General features: G+C 39.5%; 1 protein-coding gene across 4 annotated transcripts in view; it reads right to left on the bottom strand.

Annotated features, from left to right (window-relative positions):
• The window catches only part of BTBD7 (BTB domain containing 7), a 113140-nt gene that overhangs the window by 77618 nt on the left and 15176 nt on the right, over positions 1–20346 (bottom strand). The gene's annotated exons all lie outside the window — the stretch shown is intronic.

Raw genomic sequence — 20346 nt, 5'->3', positions numbered from 1 at the left:
CAGTAAACTCTTAATTGATAGTTATACTTTTCTAATGTAGACCAGCCCTAAGAGTTGGTTTGCTTTTAACAATTTTAAAATAAGCCTCCACATAAAATAAATTCCTTATAGAAAATGTGTACTTTAACATCAAAATGTGGTTAATCATGTACAAAGAAATATTGTGTGGCACTTAATAAGCTAAGGAACTCAGCACTAAAGACATATGGCACAAGGACTCATGTCGTATGTACAGGAACAAGCTTATTTAAATTCTCCTCTTCAAGAAGATCTGTTTAGATTTGTTTTCAATTTGCAGTGTTAACGTTTTATCACCATAGGGAACAGCTTAATTGTCAGATGAATATCAGCAGCCTAAGGTGTACATCCTCACCCACAATGAAAACACAGATGCATGGGATGGAAGGGATTATGTACTTGTAATGTCTAAATTGAAAGAAGTCTCCAAAATGCCTTACTATTATAGTAACCCAGGAACCCCAAATAAGGTTTAGGGGCCTACCGTGCTAGGCAGTGCATAGAAAGTAATAGTTTAAGGGCTTATCTATATACAAAACTTGTACCACTTTAACTATACCAGTATAAAGGTTAAAGGAGTACAGCCTCGGCCCCCGCCCAATTAACTTTTGTTCTGTTATTTGACCAGCCTTAGCAAATTGCATTTAAATATACAAAGTTGAATTACTGTATTTAATTCTAACACTGGCAAACAGTACACATTTTATTTCTTTAAATCATAGAAGACACGACTTTGAGGGTAGTGACTTTCGGGGTGGTGAGGGGATGTGGAGGGAAGTATCGGCATTTTTCTTTCTGGTTAGAAAGCTTAGTGCTTGGGCTAGTAAATGTAAGTTTTCCAAGGCCTGTACATAAGCAACAGGAAAAAAACTGCTTCAATCAGCCCAGGGACTCAGAAAATACAGTCAAACAGAAGATGACAGTGTGAACTTTTTCCTGCCAACTCCAAAATTTGGATTTAATTATTAATAGATTTAGTTTCTATAAACAAGATACTCTTGTTTTCTTGTGCTCTCTATTCAGCAACTGTTGTGCCTTCCAGGATGCAGAACTAAAGAGCAAAGATTACAAGGTTCTTTTGTTTCTGTTCTTAAATATCACAAAGTACATGTAAAGCTGTCACAGCTATTGACATTTATGAACAGTCATTTCATTTGTTTTCTCAGCCCTATTTTTCTTTTGTGCTACTTGTACTTGGGGCTTGAATCTGAAAAGTCCCGAGTTACCTCAAGACACAGTGAGTCAATGGAAATTGAGGATGCTCACATCCTTGCAGAAGGCACTAAGCAACTAACAGTAACAAGTCCTGAAATTACCATTTACTGAAAACTCTTAGTATAAGTCTCTTGGGAACCCAAGTCACCAATGAAGTCAATGGAAGATCTGGATGTGTAAGACATTCTAGTGGCCCCTAAATCTATATGACATAATATAATAAATAACATAATAAAAATTAAAGCTGTTCATGTGTTGCATACATTCACTAAAAAGTAGGTGCTAAAACTTCCCAAACTGTATCAGATCAATAAACTAATTTCAGCCAGAGATGGATTACAAAACCATTTGATGTTACATATTCTAAATACTATTAATAACCAAAGTGAATCCTTTCAAAAAATCTAGAATATGTAATGTGTAAAAGTCATCCTAGAAGATGTAGGCTATATCAAAACAGTCACATCACAATAAATAACATTACATTTATATAAGTGGGATTTCAGCATGGGAGGAATTCAGTGAAATATTCAATAAAACATGCTGTCTGTAACCTGACCAAAACCTCATGCTTGAAAGTCTGCCATCTTTTCTTTGTTCTCCCTGAAGTTGCTTTCTGGTACTGCATGCCCCTTTCTGTGGAAACCATGGGAGTTTTATCACCCACCATGCAAACGATACAGAGATATATGTGGAAGGGGCTGCATATTTGTAATGTTTATGTTGAAAGAATTATTTAGGCCAAAATATGCATGTATGAAGGGAAGTATGAAATTAGAATATATTTAAATTATATAAATATATTTAATTATGCCTTATGGTTCAAAGTTAAAGTTGTTATTGAATTTTCATGTCTGTATTGTCATTAACCACATATGAACTGTAAGTGTAATGGAATATTTATGTAAATTTTAATATATTGGTTCCTGTCTTTTTAAATTACCATCTGGCTGAAAATCTCAGCAAAACTATGAGACATTGGACAGTGATGCCTCTGATGCACTGTGATGAAGACCAGATGCACAGGGGCATCAAATGGACAGAGGAGAAAACTATGGCAAATCATAAACATGTATACAACATCCAATTATAAATACAAGATTTCATTTTTCCTTACAGTAGCTATCATTAACACCCAAATGGAATATGAAGCATCCCTCCTTTGACTGTTTTGGTGTTTGATATCATTAAATATTGCAAGCAAACAAAAAAGTCCTGGATCTGGAATTTTTGTCAGCAGAACTAATGTTCCCTTGGGGAGGGAGGGGGGGGGGTAAGGAGGGGGAGAGAGTTGGAGACACGGACACCTTATGGAAAACATTCAGAGAAAGGACTGCAGACACCATATAGAACATGAACATATATACATTATCAACAAGTCTGCAGTGCGCTAACTAGTATTTGAAAGCAGAGAATGAGACCTGTGAAAACGGAAATACACAATTTGGTCAGAAGCCACAACTGTGGTCCCAAACATCATTCGGAGGGCAAGAAGGGCTTACAGATTAAACTGTTACTTAAATAAAACAACAAAAAATCTAAGAAATCCAGTCTAAGTCAGCCGCTATGCCTGAAATACAAGCTTCCCAATCTTCTCAGAATCATAGACTATATAAGGGTCTAACATCTGAGGTGTGTGGGCTGACTGCCGAAAGTCACTAGACCTGGAAATTTGGTCTAACAAACACTGTGTATAAACTGAAATTTGGGTAAAAGCCAAGCTTTTGTATACAAGTCACCTCTTAATACCACATTTTCATGCAATTTTCTGATATCCACTGGGATTTAATTAAGACGAACGAAGTGTAAAAACATGAAGTACAGACAGCAACAGAAGACTGGATATTTCCCTCCCCCTCACATTTTGAAAGCATGTTTCTCTTCTATGTATTTCTTCTAGAATTGGAGTTATCATCAAATAATTATGAAATGTCCTACTCTTAAAACTGAACAGGCTAGGAAGTTATTTACACCAACACGATGTGCCTTTTATTTCTACCATTTAAATGAACACATTACTAGCAAAAATTAAACAGGGACCAGAATACACACTTCACAGAGTATAAGGCCAGAAGGAAACACTGTTATCATCTAATCTGAGTTTCTGTTAAACTAAATAGATTGGGCTTCTTAAGTTTATTACTATAGGCAGTGGTCCCCAAACTTTTGACCCCGGGCCCCCCTTATCCCTGTTTGCATCCCACTCCCCCCCCAGCTGGGGCTGACAGGGGGGCCAGAGTCGAGCTTGCAGGCTGCGGCTGGGAGCAGGTCCCTAGTCGGGGGCCGGTGGTCAGGACCGGAGCAGAGCAGGGCTGGGTGGCACTGCGACTGGGGGCCCAAGGCCAAGCAGAGGGCAGAGGCCATGCACATCTGCCGCAACCAGGGGCTGAGGCTGAGCCAGGGGCAGGGCTCCAAGGCTGTGGCCAAGTTGGGAGCCGGGGCCGGAGGCTGCAGCCAGGCCTGGAGCAAAGCAATGCTGGGTGGTGCTCCCTCCTGCCCCATCGGGGCTGGCCCTGGGCCCAGCCATGCCCCCCTGAATGTTCCTCCACGCCCCACAGTTTGAAGACCTCTGCTATAATACATGTTTTCCAAAACTTTAATCATTTTGTGGCTCTTCACTGAACCCTCTCCAATTGATCAACATCCTTCTTGAATTGTTGAATCTAGAACTGGACACACTATTCCAGTAGTAACTGCACCACTGTCAAAGACAGAGGTAATATAATCTTCCCCTATTCCTACTCAATAGTGCAGTTTATACATTCAAGGATTGCAACAGCCTTTTAGCCACAGCACCATACTAGAAGATCATGTTCAGAGTTAGAAATACCAATTGCATAAGTTATATAGCTGAACTTTGTCCTGACCCACAGCTACTTCAGATTTGGAGCCAATCTATACCTCCAAGTCAGTGGCACAGCTATGGGCACCCGCATGGCCCCACAGTATGCCAACATTTTTATGGCTGACCTAGAACGCTTTCTCAAAACTCATCCCCAACACCTCTTCTTTACCTACGCTACGCTGACGACATTTTTATCATCTGGACCCATGGGAAAGAGTCTCATGAAGATTTTCACCAGGATTTTAATAATTTCCCTCCCACTATCAACCTCAGCCTGGACCAGTCCACACAAGAAATCCACTTCCTGGACACTACAATAAAGGATGGTCACATTAATACCACCCTATACCGAAAACCAGCTGACTGCAATACGCATCTTCATGCCTCCAGCTTTCAACTTGGACACATTACACGATCCATTGTCTACAGCCAAGCATTAAGATACAACTGGATTTGCTCCGATCCCTCAGACAGAGACAAACACCTACAGGATCTCTATGAAACATTCCTAATACAATATCCACCTGGAGAAGTGAAGAAACAAATTGACAGAGCCAGACGGGTACCCAGAAGTCACCTACTACAGGACAGACCCAACAAAGAAAACAATAGAACCCCACTGGTCATCACCTACAGTCCCCAGCTAAAATCTCTCCAACACATCATTAAAGATCTACAACCTATCCTAGCAGATGATCCGTCTCTCGCTCAGGCAGTGGGCGACAGACCCATCCTGGCTTACAGACAGCCCCCCAACCTGAAGCAAATACTCACCAGCAACCATACACCCTACAAAAAATCCAACCCAGGAACCTATCCCTGCAACAAACCCTGTTGACAGCTCTGCCCACACATCGACACTAGTGACAACATCACTGGTCCTAACCACATCACTCACACCATAAGGGGCTCATTCACCTGTACATCCACTAATGTTATATATGCCATCATGTGCCAGCAATGCCCCCCTGCCATGTACATTGGCCAAACTGGACTATCACTACGCAAAAGGATAAATGGACACAAATCAGACACAAAAAATAACATCCATAAACCAGTGATAGAACACTAATCTCCCAGGGCACATTGTCACTGACCTGAAAGTTGCTGTACTTCTCCAAAAACATTCCAAAACAGACTTCAAAGAGAAACTGCTGAGTTAGAAATGATCTGCAAACTTGACACATTCAAACTGGGTTTAAAGGGAGATTTGGAATGGCTCTCATTACAAGAGGTAAATTGCTTTGCTCACCCATTCTCACCTCCTACTCAATGACTGTCATTAGACCTCAAATACCCAGCTTTCATCCACCTTCCCCATTGTTCTCTATGTCATAAAAAGAACTGTATGCAGTGTAGTTGTAGCCATGTCAGTCCCAGAATATTAGTGACAAAGTGAGTGAGGTAATATGTAAAAGGTAAAAGTCCAATCATAAGTATGTCAAGCATTTCCAAAACATGCAAAACATAGAACATTTTATACAAAAAGGAACTTTACAGTTGTTCCATTCAACAAAACCAACTGAAGGACATTTTGGAGGGGTTCAACCAACTACAGGCTGACACTATTGTTAATCTTGAACGAAACCTGGCATAATGTAGTTAAAGCATTTGAAAACAAGAACAGTAAAATACCCAGAGAAGCTCGGGAACCTTTTAATGACCTAGCCTGATCACAAATATCAAGGTCATAAAGATCATAAAGGTTGAGGCCAAAAGAGGGCGAAACACAGCTGATGGAAAGTAATCATGAGTTTGTCCTTCACATTTAGCATTAAAAATCCAAGAGTCCAAATATATAGCTCCAAATTTGTGCTTGCAAAGGAGGTTATTTCACAGCTCTCTGCATCAAAATGGTAAGCAAAAAATAATTTTGCTTACCATTTTGATGCAAAGAACTGTGAAACAGAAAGGACAGTTGTAAATTTACATTTCTGACCATTTTTAGGAAATCTGCACATTCAGACTAGTTTAGTCTAAACTTCATACAAGGCATAAAAGTGTATCAGAGGTTACTAAGGGGGTAAGTACAAAGAGTAGGCCTAATTAGTCAGTGTACTAGGAAAGTGATTATTCTTACGGCTTTCTTAAAGGATTACAAACTTCAGTTTTGACAATTTGCGCCTTTATGAAGTTACAATCAAAACCTTTTCCCTGTAAAAAAAGAAGTGGGTGTTTTACAAATTACATAAAACATAAGAAAGGCCATACTGGGTCAGACCAATGGTCCATCTAACCCAGTATCCCGCCTTCTGACAGTGGCCAATGCCAGGTGCTTCAGAAGGAATGAACAGAACAGGTAATCAAGTGATCCATTCCGTTGCCCATTCCCAGCCTCTAGCAAACAGCAATCCCTGCCTATCCTGGCTAGCAGCCATTGATGGACCTATCCTCCATGAACTTGAGTTCTTTTTTGAACCCCATTATAGTCTTGGCCTTCAAAACATCTTCCGACAAGGAGTTCCATAGGTTGACTATGCGTTGTGTGAAGAAATTTTCCCTTTTGTTCATTTTAAACCTGCTGCCTATTAATTTCATTTGGTGACCCCTAGTTTTTGTGTTATGAGAAGAAGTAAATAACACTTCCTTAATTACTTTCTCCATACCAGTCATGATTTTATAGACCTCTATCATATCAATCCTTTAGTCGTCTCTTTTCCAAGCTGAAAACCCAGTCTTATTAATCTCTCCTCATATGGAAGCTTTTCCATATCCCCTAATCATTTAGTTGCCCTTTTCTGTACCTTTTCCAATTCCAATATATCTGTTTTGAGATGTGGTGACCAGTTCTGCACACAGTATTCAAGATGTAGGTGTACCATGAAGTTATAAAGAGGCGATATTTTCTGTCTTATTATCTATCCCTTTCCTAATGATTCCCAACATTGTTAGCGTTTTTGATTGCCGCTGCACAGAGTGGATGTTTTCAGAGAACTATCCACAATGACTCCAAGATCTTTTTCTTGAGTGGTAACAGCTAATTTAAACCTCATCACTTTATATGTATAGTTGAGATTATGTTTTCCAATGTGCATTACTTTGCATTTATCAACATTTAATTTCATCTGCCATTTTGTTGCTCAGTCACCCAGTTTTGTGAGATCCCTTTGTAACTCTTCAGTCTGCTTTGGACTTAAATATCTTTAGTAGTTTTGTATCAGCTGTTAATTTTGCCACCTTACTGTATACCCCTTTTTCCAGATCATTTATGAATACATTGAATAGTATTAGTCCCAGTGCAGACCCTTTGGGGACACCACTATTTACCTCTCGCTATTCTGAAAACTGACCATTTATTTCTACCCTTTGTTTCCTATCTTTTAATCGGTTACAGATCCAGGAGAGGACCTTCCCTATTATTCCATGACCCTTTACTTTGCTTAAGAGCCTTTGGTGAAGGACCTCGTCAAAGGCTTTCTGAAAATTTAGGTACACTATTTCCACTGGATCACCCTTGTCCACATGCTTGTTGACCACCTCAAAGAATTCTAGTAGATTGGTGAGGCATGATTTCCTTTTACGAAAACTATGTTGACTCTTCCCCCAACAAATCGTATTAATTTAGGTGTCTGATAATTCTGTTGTTTACTATAGTTTCAACCAATTTGCCTCGTACTGAAGTTGGACAAAACAAAAACAGAAGCACAGTAACCTTGGTCCTTCATTCTTAGGCCTTCACAACAAGGCTAAAGAGAGAAGGAAATACCAGCAAAGCCCTCTGGTGCCAAAGTTGTGAGAACCACATCCAAGTTTTTTTCATCCACAAGGTCACACATGTAACTTTGAAAGTGCATGCACATGAAAAAGAAAATAGAATAAAAGTCAACTTTTCAAGGCCATTCACAATGGGCAAAGTTGGAATTTGACATCCAAGACCAGAACAATGCAGCTCAAAATTATGCTTTGTGATCGTCTCCAAAGTGACTCAGACATACATCCTGTCCTGGCAGCAATCAAAAACAAAAAACAAAAAACCCTCCTCACTCATCCACAGGAAATGCTAAATCCAAGGATTCCACTCCTCCCACCCTAAAAGGGCAACATTTATATAAATGGCCAGACAAGAGAATAAAATCGATACTAAAATGCTGTGCTATACAGCAGACTAATATAAAAACAGTACTAAGTCCCTATACTATACCCACTCACACCCAAGAATCTTAATATTTTAATAAACTTGACAAATTGAATCTCAATCTCATCACCACATTAGTCCTTCCAGCTTGTTACACACATGCTCTAAAGTTAAATACAACCTACTCCCATTGATCAGATTTAGATGCAAAACTTTAATAACTGATATTTCATTCAAGAGGTTGATGAACATGAAACACCTATTTTCTTTCTAGCGACTTCAACAAAAAGCCACCTTTTTACCTTCTAGGATTTCTGTTCAACTTACATGCATGACTGTGTGTCTTCTGCAATGACTTTCCATTTTTTAGAAAGTTACTTAATTTTATCTGACAGAAAACGTCATTACATCTGCACTATGCAACAACATTAAAGATATCCAGGATAAAAAAAAAACTATACAAGTATCACTGACCAGTACCAAGTTTAACTTGCAATGTCTTTTGACATATACAGCGCTATGGCATATTTTGGATAAATTTGAAATTAAAAAAATTCTTGGCAAGTTCTTTTTCTGTTTTTTAAATACAGAAAATAAAATAAGTAAATCCTCTTTTTGATGCAATTAATATGCTGCAGAGGCATTAGCAAAGTAAAAATGGATAATATAATCGTCATGTAATATTTCAGGTTGTTAAAACAATAGAAGTGGATGTTTTATGTCCTTTTAAATTTCCTGTATATGTACAAAATATACTGCTAGTTTTAACACATACTTATGTGTGCTATATAACCATAAGTCTTGTTTACTGTAAGTCTTTTCCAGGAAGACACAGTTAAAGCTTAAAGCAACAAGGAAGTGGGTTGGACAGATTTCTTCCCCCCATTGAAAAACAAACAGCTATACAAATCTTCATTCTAGTTGAGTCAAATATCTGAGTACTTGGTTTATACTTTCCACAGCATATAATTAGCTTCAGCCATTTTGTTTGGCAACTGCCATATGATAACTAGTTTTCAAATATGCAGTTCAACTAGAAACAAAAGCAGCTATTATCAACACAAGCATATCATAGTCAAAGTGTCAAGAAAAAAATATCTTATGACTCAAAACACAACCTACTAGAGAAGAGGTCTGGATTCTTGTACAGCATGTTTACAGTGCCAATCATTTAGTAAGTACCATTATGTTGATTAGCCTAACCTAAACAGACTTTTTTTAAATATAAAAACATGGTGGCTGCATTTCCAAAAAGCAGCAGCTCTCTTATGCACTGAGGAAACCCATTTTCAAAAAGATGTAAAGATTAATACTGATTAAAGCCTTTAACAATTCACTTTTGAAAGAACCTTTAAGTGTAGATGTAAGCTTTTGATTTGTTCTCAGATCTTAAACTATCAATCACATAAAACAGAAGTGAACTACAAGAGTTTTCTTGGAATTGGCACGCAAACAAGCACACAAACAAAGGCAGTTCAGAATTCTGATGTCCATGGTCACCAAAATATATATGTTTTTATTTACAGGCATTTCTATGGAGTTTAACACTAATATCTAAATGTCTCCTGACACCATGTAAAATAGGAAACTATTAGTCTGATTTTATAGATTGAACACAGAGGGAGTTATAAATAACTTCCTAAAATAAGTATGCAGTAGTGCTGTGGCCGTGTTGATCTCAGGATATTAGAGAGTCAAGACGGGTGAGAGAATATACTTTAATACCTCACCAAACCATGTTTCTCTAATTTTCCTAAGTGATAGAGGAAGTCATCAGAAGAGCCAGGAATAAAACGAAGATTTCCTGACTCCCAAAACTGAAACATTAGACCATCTTTCCTCCTTCAACGCATGGTTTTATAGACAGTAGCAGGTTTGCCCAATAAATGTGATTGTCATAGCTTCTATAACAAACTAAACTATCTGGATTAACATGCTTCGCTGAGTAACCAGAGTTCTACAACTTGCTGGGAAAGCACAGAGAGAAGGCAGCTCTCCTCTCTTTTAGCCTCCACAGATTTAGGATTTTCTCTCTGATATAAGTTTTTAGTGATAATTATATTATCTGTCTGGTTTACTTACATAAGAAACTTAAGAATACACCCATTTTTTGTAACAATATCCATGCACACTTGAACTGGGTGAGGTTACTTACTATGATAAGCCTCCAAGACAAAAATATGCATTTCTGGTTCCACAACAAGCTTGACTAAACTTACAGCATTCTAAAACACTGGGTGTGCTGTAGCAGTAGAGGAGACACAAGCTCTAAAAGAAAGTGGAATTCTTAATATGCTCAACTGCATTGTAAATACCCAGAAAGCTCTTGTAGCTTACAGCTATTTCACTGAAAAACTGAAGTATCTTATAGTGCATGGATCAGTAACTGGTTAAAAGACAGGAGGCAATAATAAATGCCAGTTTTTACAATGGAAAGTGGTAAACAGTGTGGTTGTCCAAGGATCTGTACTAGAACCTGTGATGTTCAACATATTCAAAAGTTACCTGGAAAATGGGGTAGATAGTGAGGCGGCAAAGTTTGCATACAATATAAAACTACTTCAGATAGTTAAATCCAAAGATGACTGCAAAGAGTGACAAAAGGATCTTTCAAAACTGGGTCTCAAACAACAGATAAAATTCAATGTTGATAAGTGTAATGTTATGCACATTGGAATACATAATCCCAACTATACACACAAAATGATGGAGTCTAAATCATCTGTTCCCACTCAAGAAAAGAGATCTTGCAGTCATTGTGGATAGTACTCAAAATATTTGCTCAATATGCAACGTTAGGAACCATTAGGAAATGGATAGATACGAAGACAGAAAATATCAATGTCACCGTACAAATCCATACTACATGCACACCTTGAATACTGTGTGCAGTTCTGGTCACCTCATCTCAAAAAGAAAAGATTAGAATTGGATAAGGTACAGAGAAGGGCAACAAAAATTATTAGGGGTATTGGACAGCTTCCATATGAGGAGAGATTAAAAAGACTGGGACTTGTCATCTTAGAAAAGAGACGACTAAATGGGGGATAGGATAAAGGTCTATAAAAATCATGAATGGTGTGGTGACGCTGAATAGGGAAATGTTATTTACCCCTTCATATAATTGAGAACCAGGGGTCACACAATGAAATAAATAGGCAGCAGGTTTAAAAACAAAACAAAGTAATTCTTCCCACAAAACACAGTCCATCTGTAGATCTTGTTGCTAGGGGATGCTGTGAAGGCCCAAGTATAACTGGGTTAAAAAAAAAATTAGATAAGTTCATGGAGGATAGGACCATTAATGGCTATTAGCCAAAATGGACAGGGACAGAACCCTATGCTCTGGGTGTCCCTAAACTTCTGACTGACCGAAGCTGGGACTAGGCGACAGTGGATGGATCACTCAATAATTACCTTGTTCTATTCACTCCTTCTAAAGCATCTGGCACTAGCCACTGTTGGAAAACAGGACATTGGACTATATGGACCATTAGTCTGACCCAGTATGGCCATTTTTATGTTCTTAGGGTATCTAGATATCAGGGTCTAACCTCTCAAAAAAAAAAAAAAAAAAAACTGTCCGTGAACAAAGTTACTTTCTCTATGCTATGTTCATTCAAGGACCCATTATTTTCAACCACACAAGTGATCCTATCCTGTTCTACAAAAAACAAAAACAAAAAAACCAGCCTGCAGTTAGTTATGCGCGATTTCTAGTTGAATGCCTTTCACAGGAAATAGTTTATTCTGCATGCACTATGAAACAGAACTGGAGGACCCAAGAACCACTTATACTATGTTTTCTTATGAAAACGCTGATCTAAATATTAGAGCAAGAGCTCAGGGATAATAATGATTTCCCTATTAATTGGAAAACAGAGCTACAAGTAATTTTTAATAGATTGGGGGGAGCGCTTAGGTCAGATTAATCTTTTTTATACAAATAGAAAGCCACAAGTCTGTTCATCCTTCACCTGTTTTTCATCATTTACATACATTTTGACAAAAACAACGAGAGTCCTGAAGCACTTTGAAGACTAACAAATTTAACTGGACTCTCATTGTTTTTGCTGTATACAGACTAACAGGGCTACCCCTCTGATACATTTTGACAGTTTCTTTGCAAGGTGTATTGTTCTGTGTGTCGGCTGAAAGAAAGCTCAGTCAAGATGCAATTCTTTTGTAGGTAAGGCTCATCTGCAAGAGCTACTGAAACTTCTAACTAGCCCAACACGTTCTCTCTTTCTGCATTTGTTCTGTCCTTTTGTTCTGACATGAATGAAGGAAAGAGGAAGAAATATTTGCTATCTTGAATTACCCTGTTTATTAATACAGCATACTAATTCCTCTCCAAACTGACTGAGGATGATTGGAACCCTATTCACCCTTATAGCTCAATACATCTACAACAGGACCACGTAATCCAACAGTATGGATTTAAATTACACAGGAAAGCACATAAAGGTAATAAAGTACAACACTGTTTCTACAATAGAGAGCTGTTCCATTAGTATGTCCCTACAATCTCCCCAGATTTCATGAAAGGTGCCTAGAAAACAATTATTGTTTATAGCCCACCGCTCTCCAACTTTTGATGTAAAATGATCAGATATTACAACAGACATAAGACTGTTTTTATCCCCTTCTGGAGCAGGTACGTTAGCATGATTTGATTATATCCAGTCATAATAATGTCCTGATCAAACAGGCTCTCCCATTGATCCCTGTTCATTTGGGCAAACTAACATTCTTGCATAAATTTAAGATAATTGACCCTTTTATATTTTTTCAAAAGGTCTGAGGATCATCTTTCAGGTAACTCCAATCACACTGAGGTGGCCACACAGCTTCTTTATGCAAGCATTGTTCCTGGGCAAGTATAAAAAAATTTACAGTTAGAATAAAATTGGACAAGTTATAATTTGTCTCAGTTTCCTTTAAATTCAACACATAATCAGAGATGTCACCTCCTGAATCAGTGATCAGATTTCCTCTCTCAAAATTGGTGGAAATTAATCTGCCTTTTTATCTTGGCAAAAACTCTTTTAGAGAGAGAGAGGAGAGATAGAGAGAGAGAGAAAAAAAAAACAACAGCTTTCCCCTCCTGATGGGGTGAAACAGTGCCCTTGGCTTACAGGAAATAGCACAGACCCCGGGCTGTTTCTGCTCTACATGCCAACCTTTAAGATGCAATATAGGCACAGTATAGTATATGCTTCCCCCGCCCCCACTGTCTGATTGCTTACTTCCGGTTTCACATGGTGTTCGGTTGACCAGTCAGTTTGTAACTCTGGTGTTTGTATCTTTGAGGTTCTACTACAAGGCTTGACAGATTTTCTTTGGAGCTAGGAGCCAGCCCAAAAATAAAGGAGTCAGACAACATGGGCCCAGCAGCGGGGCACCCTGACTATAGTGCAGCAGCTGCTCTCCCCTCCTGGCCCTGGCCCCGCCCCTCACCCACAACATGGGCCCGGCCAGAGCACAGCAGCCACTCTCCCCTCCTAGCCCCGCCCCTTCCCCCCCATCCTTCTCCCACAATATGGGCCCAGCAGCGGGGCGCCCTGGCTGGAGCACAATGGTCGCTCCCCCAGGAGAAATATTAGGTGCCAGAATTAAATTTCTAGGCACCACGGTGACCCGGCGCCCGGGGTTTGTCAAGCCCTGTTCTACTGTATTTTCTTTTTGTTATAAGGATCAAGGTATGCACCTGTCTATTTACAACATAACTGGATCATGTCTGTAATCAAGTCAGTTTTGTCAAATTAGGTACATCACAAGTATTTAATCACTAAAGATTTTTTTTAAAACTATCTGTTGACCTTGCATATTCCATGAGGTGGTGGAGAAAAGTAGGAAGTGTTATACACCTCTTTCAAGTTTGATGCTGTTTGATGGATCTGCTTATGTGGACAAAAAATTGGAGGACAAATGTTAAAGGATTCTGTGTTCCCAGATCAGTATTAAGTCAGAACAGGATCACAAAATAGAGCATACTTCAACTAGAGTTTAAATGGAATGGCTACAAACAAATGTACTGCCATCATGTAAGACACAGTTAATTAGACTCCAAACATCTTAATATACGTGTGACTATTACTAATTGGTTGTATTACCACAGAGCCTAGGAACCCTAACCATGGACCAGGACCACATTGTGATAGGGGCCAGACAAACAGAACAAAATACATGGTCTCTACCCCAGAGTTTACTAGCTAAGTATAGGACGAGAGACAACACATGGCTACACAGAGATGTGCGAATACACAAATGAGACAAGACTGGTCAATGTGACAGGCTGCTTGTATGGACCCCTGCCTAACTAGCTATATAAATTGTCGCCTTTTTTTTTTTTTTTTTTTTTTAAACAAACTAAGAGAAACTTCAAAACAACAAAAAAGAAAGCTGCCTGTCTTAGACAAAGTGGACAAATTACATAGAGGTAACTGCTATTAGGACTCAGTAAGAAAGAGCTTCAGTTACAAAACCATCTTCAGGAGTTTGTAAATATATAGTTATGCATATATATACACTCTCGTGGATAAAACATGATATGCAAGATCTCAGCCATACGGAAACTTTTTGTATTTAGCCTCCTTCACATTACAAGAATGCAAAACACTGACATTCTGATCTCAGATACTTGTTTGTACTGACGTAACTCAAACATACAATCTGATGGCACTATTACAATATTTGTATGTGGATTTAAGAGCCTTATATATTACAATTCTTTCCCTTCCTATGCTGTCCTTTTCTGTCTGGTAAACTGATTTTTCTCCTTGTTTTATATTAAGTTGAAGTCAACATGGCTGTTCTTGTTTCGCTACTAAAATTTATATATTGTAATTTCTTGTATCGAGAACTTTAGTGACTCACCAGCATCATCAATGATTTCAGCACAGTTCTGAAAAAGGCATTTCAGCATATGTAAATAAGATCATTGTGTTCTGCAATACCTACATACACAAGCTCCAAACAAACAGTGTTGGAAACACATCATATTAAGAGCTAAACCAGCCTTTCATCTACCTTTAGATTTTCAATATGACTGCAACCTGCTATAACTTTGTTCATAAGGGGTTTTTTTTATTTGAAAGAAGATTCTGTATTTATGAGGAAGAAATAGGTTCTTCCTTCTTGGATGGGAGAATAAAAGGGATCCATTAAGCTCAGAATGAAAGATTTAGTCAGAGAATCATTTCAGCAGTTAGACAGCAAACTCGAATCTTTGTTTACATTTTCTCCCTGGCAAGAAGAGGAAGTTATGTCTTCCAGATTTCCTACAGCAAGCACTTTCTGGATTTCTAATGTGATTGCTCCTTGTCCTGTAGCATGAAAACACTCATAACAGAAATTTTACATACAAATCCACAGTGTCATACATACGCATGTCAGTTTATTAAAAGCCTAAAATGGATAAAACATTTTTATTGAAAAGTACTATATACACACGCAACTCATTTACTGCATTTTGCAACGCCCATATACTTCAAATGAGTGAACGAACGCATCATCAGTCTTGACATATAACTACCAGAACCTCTGCCAAAATGAGTAAATTAATTTTGTCTTTACAGTGATAAAAAAGCCCCCTGGGTAGAATGATAATCCTTCCCTAAGCCAGATATTTTACGTTTTTACAATTGTCCCAGACCACAAATTAAGTATTCTTTGTCTTTGGATGGGGCTGGTATATTCTAATATTGTGTGTGGAGGAGGGAAGGGGAAATTCTATTATTTTTTTTACCACCAGTCAACTGGGTTGTGTTTATTAGCGCAATGACACCATTACAATCTACCCCCTAAAAGTGAAACACCCCTCTGTGCCCTGGTTTACACTTCATGAATTACATGATCCTTCCCTTGCTCCCCACAATTTCTCCCATGTTGCAGCCACTCTGAATTTCCCCCTTACCAATTTCAGTTTATCTTGCATGCGGTGTATGTGTTTGGGGGTGGAAAGGAGCAGAAGATGGTTCATCCAAGATCTCACATTTTTCTTTATACTCTTCTATTATCTGTAATAGTCATCCTTCTTGGAGATGGGAACACGCACCTCTGAAGACTCTCAACATGGCTTTTTAGTCCAACAGAATTAGCCAGGAGAGAGCAGTACAAAACACTTCCCCATCCCAGATTCTCATTTTTGTCCCTCCAAAGTAAGAAGGAAACACTGGTTCCAGTTTCTATGGTGCCACTTGATCCCCAGGTTAGCTTCCCACTGCTGCTTCTTCCTCTCACTTTCTTTCTCCTCTACCAAGTTTAAAGGATCTTTTACCATTTTAGAAATAGAAAAGAAAGAAATTTCTGTATTACTCACACATCATAATAATAAAAAAGGGAAATAACTGATATATAGATTCCAAATTAAAATATTTGCAGCTACATACTGTAAACACATTCAGTGATCTCTTGTTCATTTAAGAGTAATTATCCAGTGGACTTTTAAGATGCCACATTGCTATTTTTTGAGGCATTTATCTTCTCAGATTTGTATGTTACAAAGAAATATACCCAGAGATCAATATGTAGTTGAGAAAAGTCCAGTTTTGTAAAATGTTAATAGTAGTTAGAGATACGTACAAAAGAACAAATTGAGAGCATTAGAAAATCTGTAGTCACTGGGTGCATATTAATTAAGGTCTAGTCAAATATTGATTTAGTTGTGATTTATTTACTTATTTAGGAGAATGAGCAATAACTCTCTTCCCCTCCCCAAAGTATGGTGAAGCTGCCATGGAGTATGGTATGAATAAATATCACATGGGCTGCCGACAGCCCAGCAATATTTCCATTCTGAGACACCTATCAAATGTGTTTTTAAAACATATTGGTCATCTTGGTATGTAGGCAGCAAACAAAATGTTAAATATATTTCCCTTCTTTAGCCTGTTATCCTTGCTTTAAATATTTTAACTGGTGTACATTTAAGGCAGGTCTTCACTGCAGGTTACCCAGACCTAGGCACTATGGTAAGTCAAACCCATCTGCAAAACTCCAGAGCTGCTGCAGTTACAGGTATGGGATATGGTGGGTGGCATTTCAGCAGTTGTTTGTGACTCTCCAAAAGCGGCCGCATGCATTAGCGATGAGATCATGCAAGCTAGACATTCATATGGCAAAGCAGAGACAGCGGACACATGCTACTGTAGGTGGACTGACACTTCCAGTGCAGAACAACTTTCAGAGTGGTGTAATTACATCATCATGCAGATCTGGGAAGATCAGCAGTGCCTTCAGAACTTCCATGTGAGGAAGCAGACCTTCATGGAGCTATGTGAGGATCTTGCCCCGACCCTCCAGTGCCAGGGAGGCCATACCAATTCAGACGTGGGTTGCTACTGCCATCTGGAAGCTGGCTACTCAAGACTGCACAGGTCCATGTCTAATTAATTTGGCAAGCCAACTCTCAGTGCTGTGGTGATGGAGCTTTATGAGGTAGTTACTGCTGTTTTTTTATCCATGGGCAGTGGATACAGCTAGTGTGACTGAAACAGCTGGCTTTGAGAGAGTGGGGGTATAAACTGCACTGTGGCCACTAATGGCACACATCTACCCATTGTTTGCCTGGCACAAGGAGCGTAAGAGTATGTTAAACAGCAAGGACAAATAGTCATGAAAGTCCTGGTAGACCATAAGAAACGGTTACTCACCTTGTGCAGAACTGTAGTTCAAGATGCGGGTCCTTATGGGTGCTCCACTTCACATGCACATGTGCCTCTCAAGCCCTCAATCTGAGATTTTTCTACTAGCAGTGCCTGTTGAGCACACATGACCTATACCTCCTCGTGCCAGATACCAAGACACCAAAATCTGTGAGAATACAGGTGAGGGTTTCCATCAGGAGTGGGCTCAATAAACTGATGGTTTGCGAGCCCTACATAGGCAGCCAGAGACCGCACCAGTCATCACTGTGCCTGAGTCCAGAGGAGCAAGAGAAATAAGGGATACTTGTGTGCCTACATCCTTACATCCCATGGTAACATACCTGGGGAAGCATAATGATGTGTACTGCTGAAGTGTGTGTGCGCACACATGCACATATATGTTTATTTGCATGAAAAGTAGATATCAGATCACATGCTCACTGTAAATCAACAAACAGAGATGGTAAGCTACAGGGCAGCTGCTGGAAGAGCGCTCTGCCCAGGAATCTCATGAACTATCTTAGAACTCTCCTATATAAAAAAATAAATCAAAGGCCAAGAGCTGAGAAAAAAATTCAGGAAGTAGTAAGAGAATGCTGAACTAGGATGCAGAAGCTTGAGAACACCACACCCTCTTTCCCCCTCTCACAGGCCTGGACAGCATCAGAAGGCCAAGTACCACAGTCATCAAGGGACTTTTTCCACTTAGTACAACCACTGGGACTTATAATGCAGGCTGTCTGGAGTTAATACTAGTACTGGTATAAGTGTGTAATAGTATGCCAGTGTGACAAAGTTATAATGCGAGGAGTCTATGGGGAAATATGCATTTATGTTTGCTAAACCTATAATCCCAGTTTTGATCGTCCCCTCCCCCAGTAATTAGTTCAAACATAGCTAGACTGAATCATTAGTTGCATGTTTAATATCCCCCCTCCTCGCCTCCCCTCCCCCCCCCCCACACACACAGAGCTTGGAATCCATCTTAGATCACATATGTGGGGATGAGAAGGGGGATGGAGAAAAAGAGAAGCCAGGTACATGGTGTAGCTTCCATTCTGAACTGAAGCTAAGGCCACCCCATAGCCTATAATATCCTCCATAACAATAATTTCATTGGTTATAACCTGGGAAATACTCCCACTTAAATTACAATTCCCCCACCCCACATAATAAAAGTGGCTGCAGCTCCAACTCTGCAGCTGCTTCCTACCCAGCCCATTCCCTAGGCCCATCCCCAAAATGATCCTCAGAAAATGTATCCAGGACATCCCCCCACCAATCTGGCCACATGGTCTGTTTCAGCTCTTTTGCGCCTTCTGTTGCAAGAGTCTCCTCTGGTGCTGTCCCTGGTCTTAAAAAACAAAACCCAGAACCACCACAAACAAAAAAATAACCCCCAAACCATTCTGGATCAAAAAGCCTATCATGCATGATGGTGGGCTCAGTACTCAGAGCAGTGGCAAGTATCTGGGTCAAACTCCTTATACTAGGGTCAAGTAGAATTGAGTTGCCCGACTTGTCATTGGTATCCTTTGTCTTGGGATAGGAGCGAATTAAAAATGCCAAGAGTGCCTGACCCTGGATAGCTGTCTACCAGATCCCCTTCCTCTGGCAACCTCCTGAAGAGGCCAGTTTCAGGTGCATCTCAAAACTATGTTATTTGTTGTCCCCACACCAGAGGGCAAGCAGAACCCTAATGTGATCCTTTAGCCAGTTAGCCGCACACTGGGATGGCATCTTCTCACATTATTCAGTTGAGCTGACCAGTGCAGAAATGGAACAGGCCATGTGGAATGAGGACTTAAACACTGACCAGGTGTATATAAACTGGCAGGTTGTTTCTAGTAGATAGGAGATGAATGGAAAGTTAGTAGGTAGAAAGGACAGAAAATATAGACCTAGGGAATTGTGGGATGGCATTCTGGACTGGCACTGAAGAACTATCAAAACCCAACCTTCATAACCTAGGTGTCAGCTACTTCTCCTCTGCAACGTAGGTGGGCTTTAGTCCCACCTTACAACAAAACCTGTGCTCTAAACTATACCCCTAGGTGGGCAAGCAAACCTGGGTTCAAAGCACATGTAAACATGGGCTAAAGGATTGTGTATGTGGATGGTAGGGGGTTAGGCTAACACTTGTGTAAGAGCCTAGGTTAAGCCTATACTGAAGACATACTTTCACACCAGTTTGGCTCTCAGTCCATCCCTGTGCTTCCTTGACACCCATTGCCATTTGCTGCTCCCCTTAAACATACTTCCTGGGACACCTGGTGTCAATGTAGATTAACGATTGGAAAAAAAAATCCAAAAAACCCCCCAAAAAACCACACACTAAAGGGTTGGTTTTGAATAAGAGATTGTATTTCATTTCATTTATAAAGCTGGACACAAGACTGCACTGTTGTCTTTGAGCAATAAGACTAGGCCAAGGATTTGAATTCAGATCTCCTGCTTCATGACTTACTCTACAGATACTGTTATGCAGAAACAAGCTAACTAGTAAGATGAATTTAGAAAGCAGAACTTGCATCAAATTGCCT

Source organism: Emydura macquarii, unplaced genomic scaffold, assembly GCF_026122565.2.
Source record: "Emydura macquarii macquarii isolate MOO-44397 ecotype Brisbane River unplaced genomic scaffold, CSIRO-AGI_Emac_v2 contig_1229, whole genome shotgun sequence".
Lineage (NCBI taxonomy): Eukaryota > Metazoa > Chordata > Testudines > Chelidae > Emydura > Emydura macquarii.
Note: the sequence above shows the minus strand (reverse complement) of the source record. Positions and strands in the feature narration are given on the sequence as shown.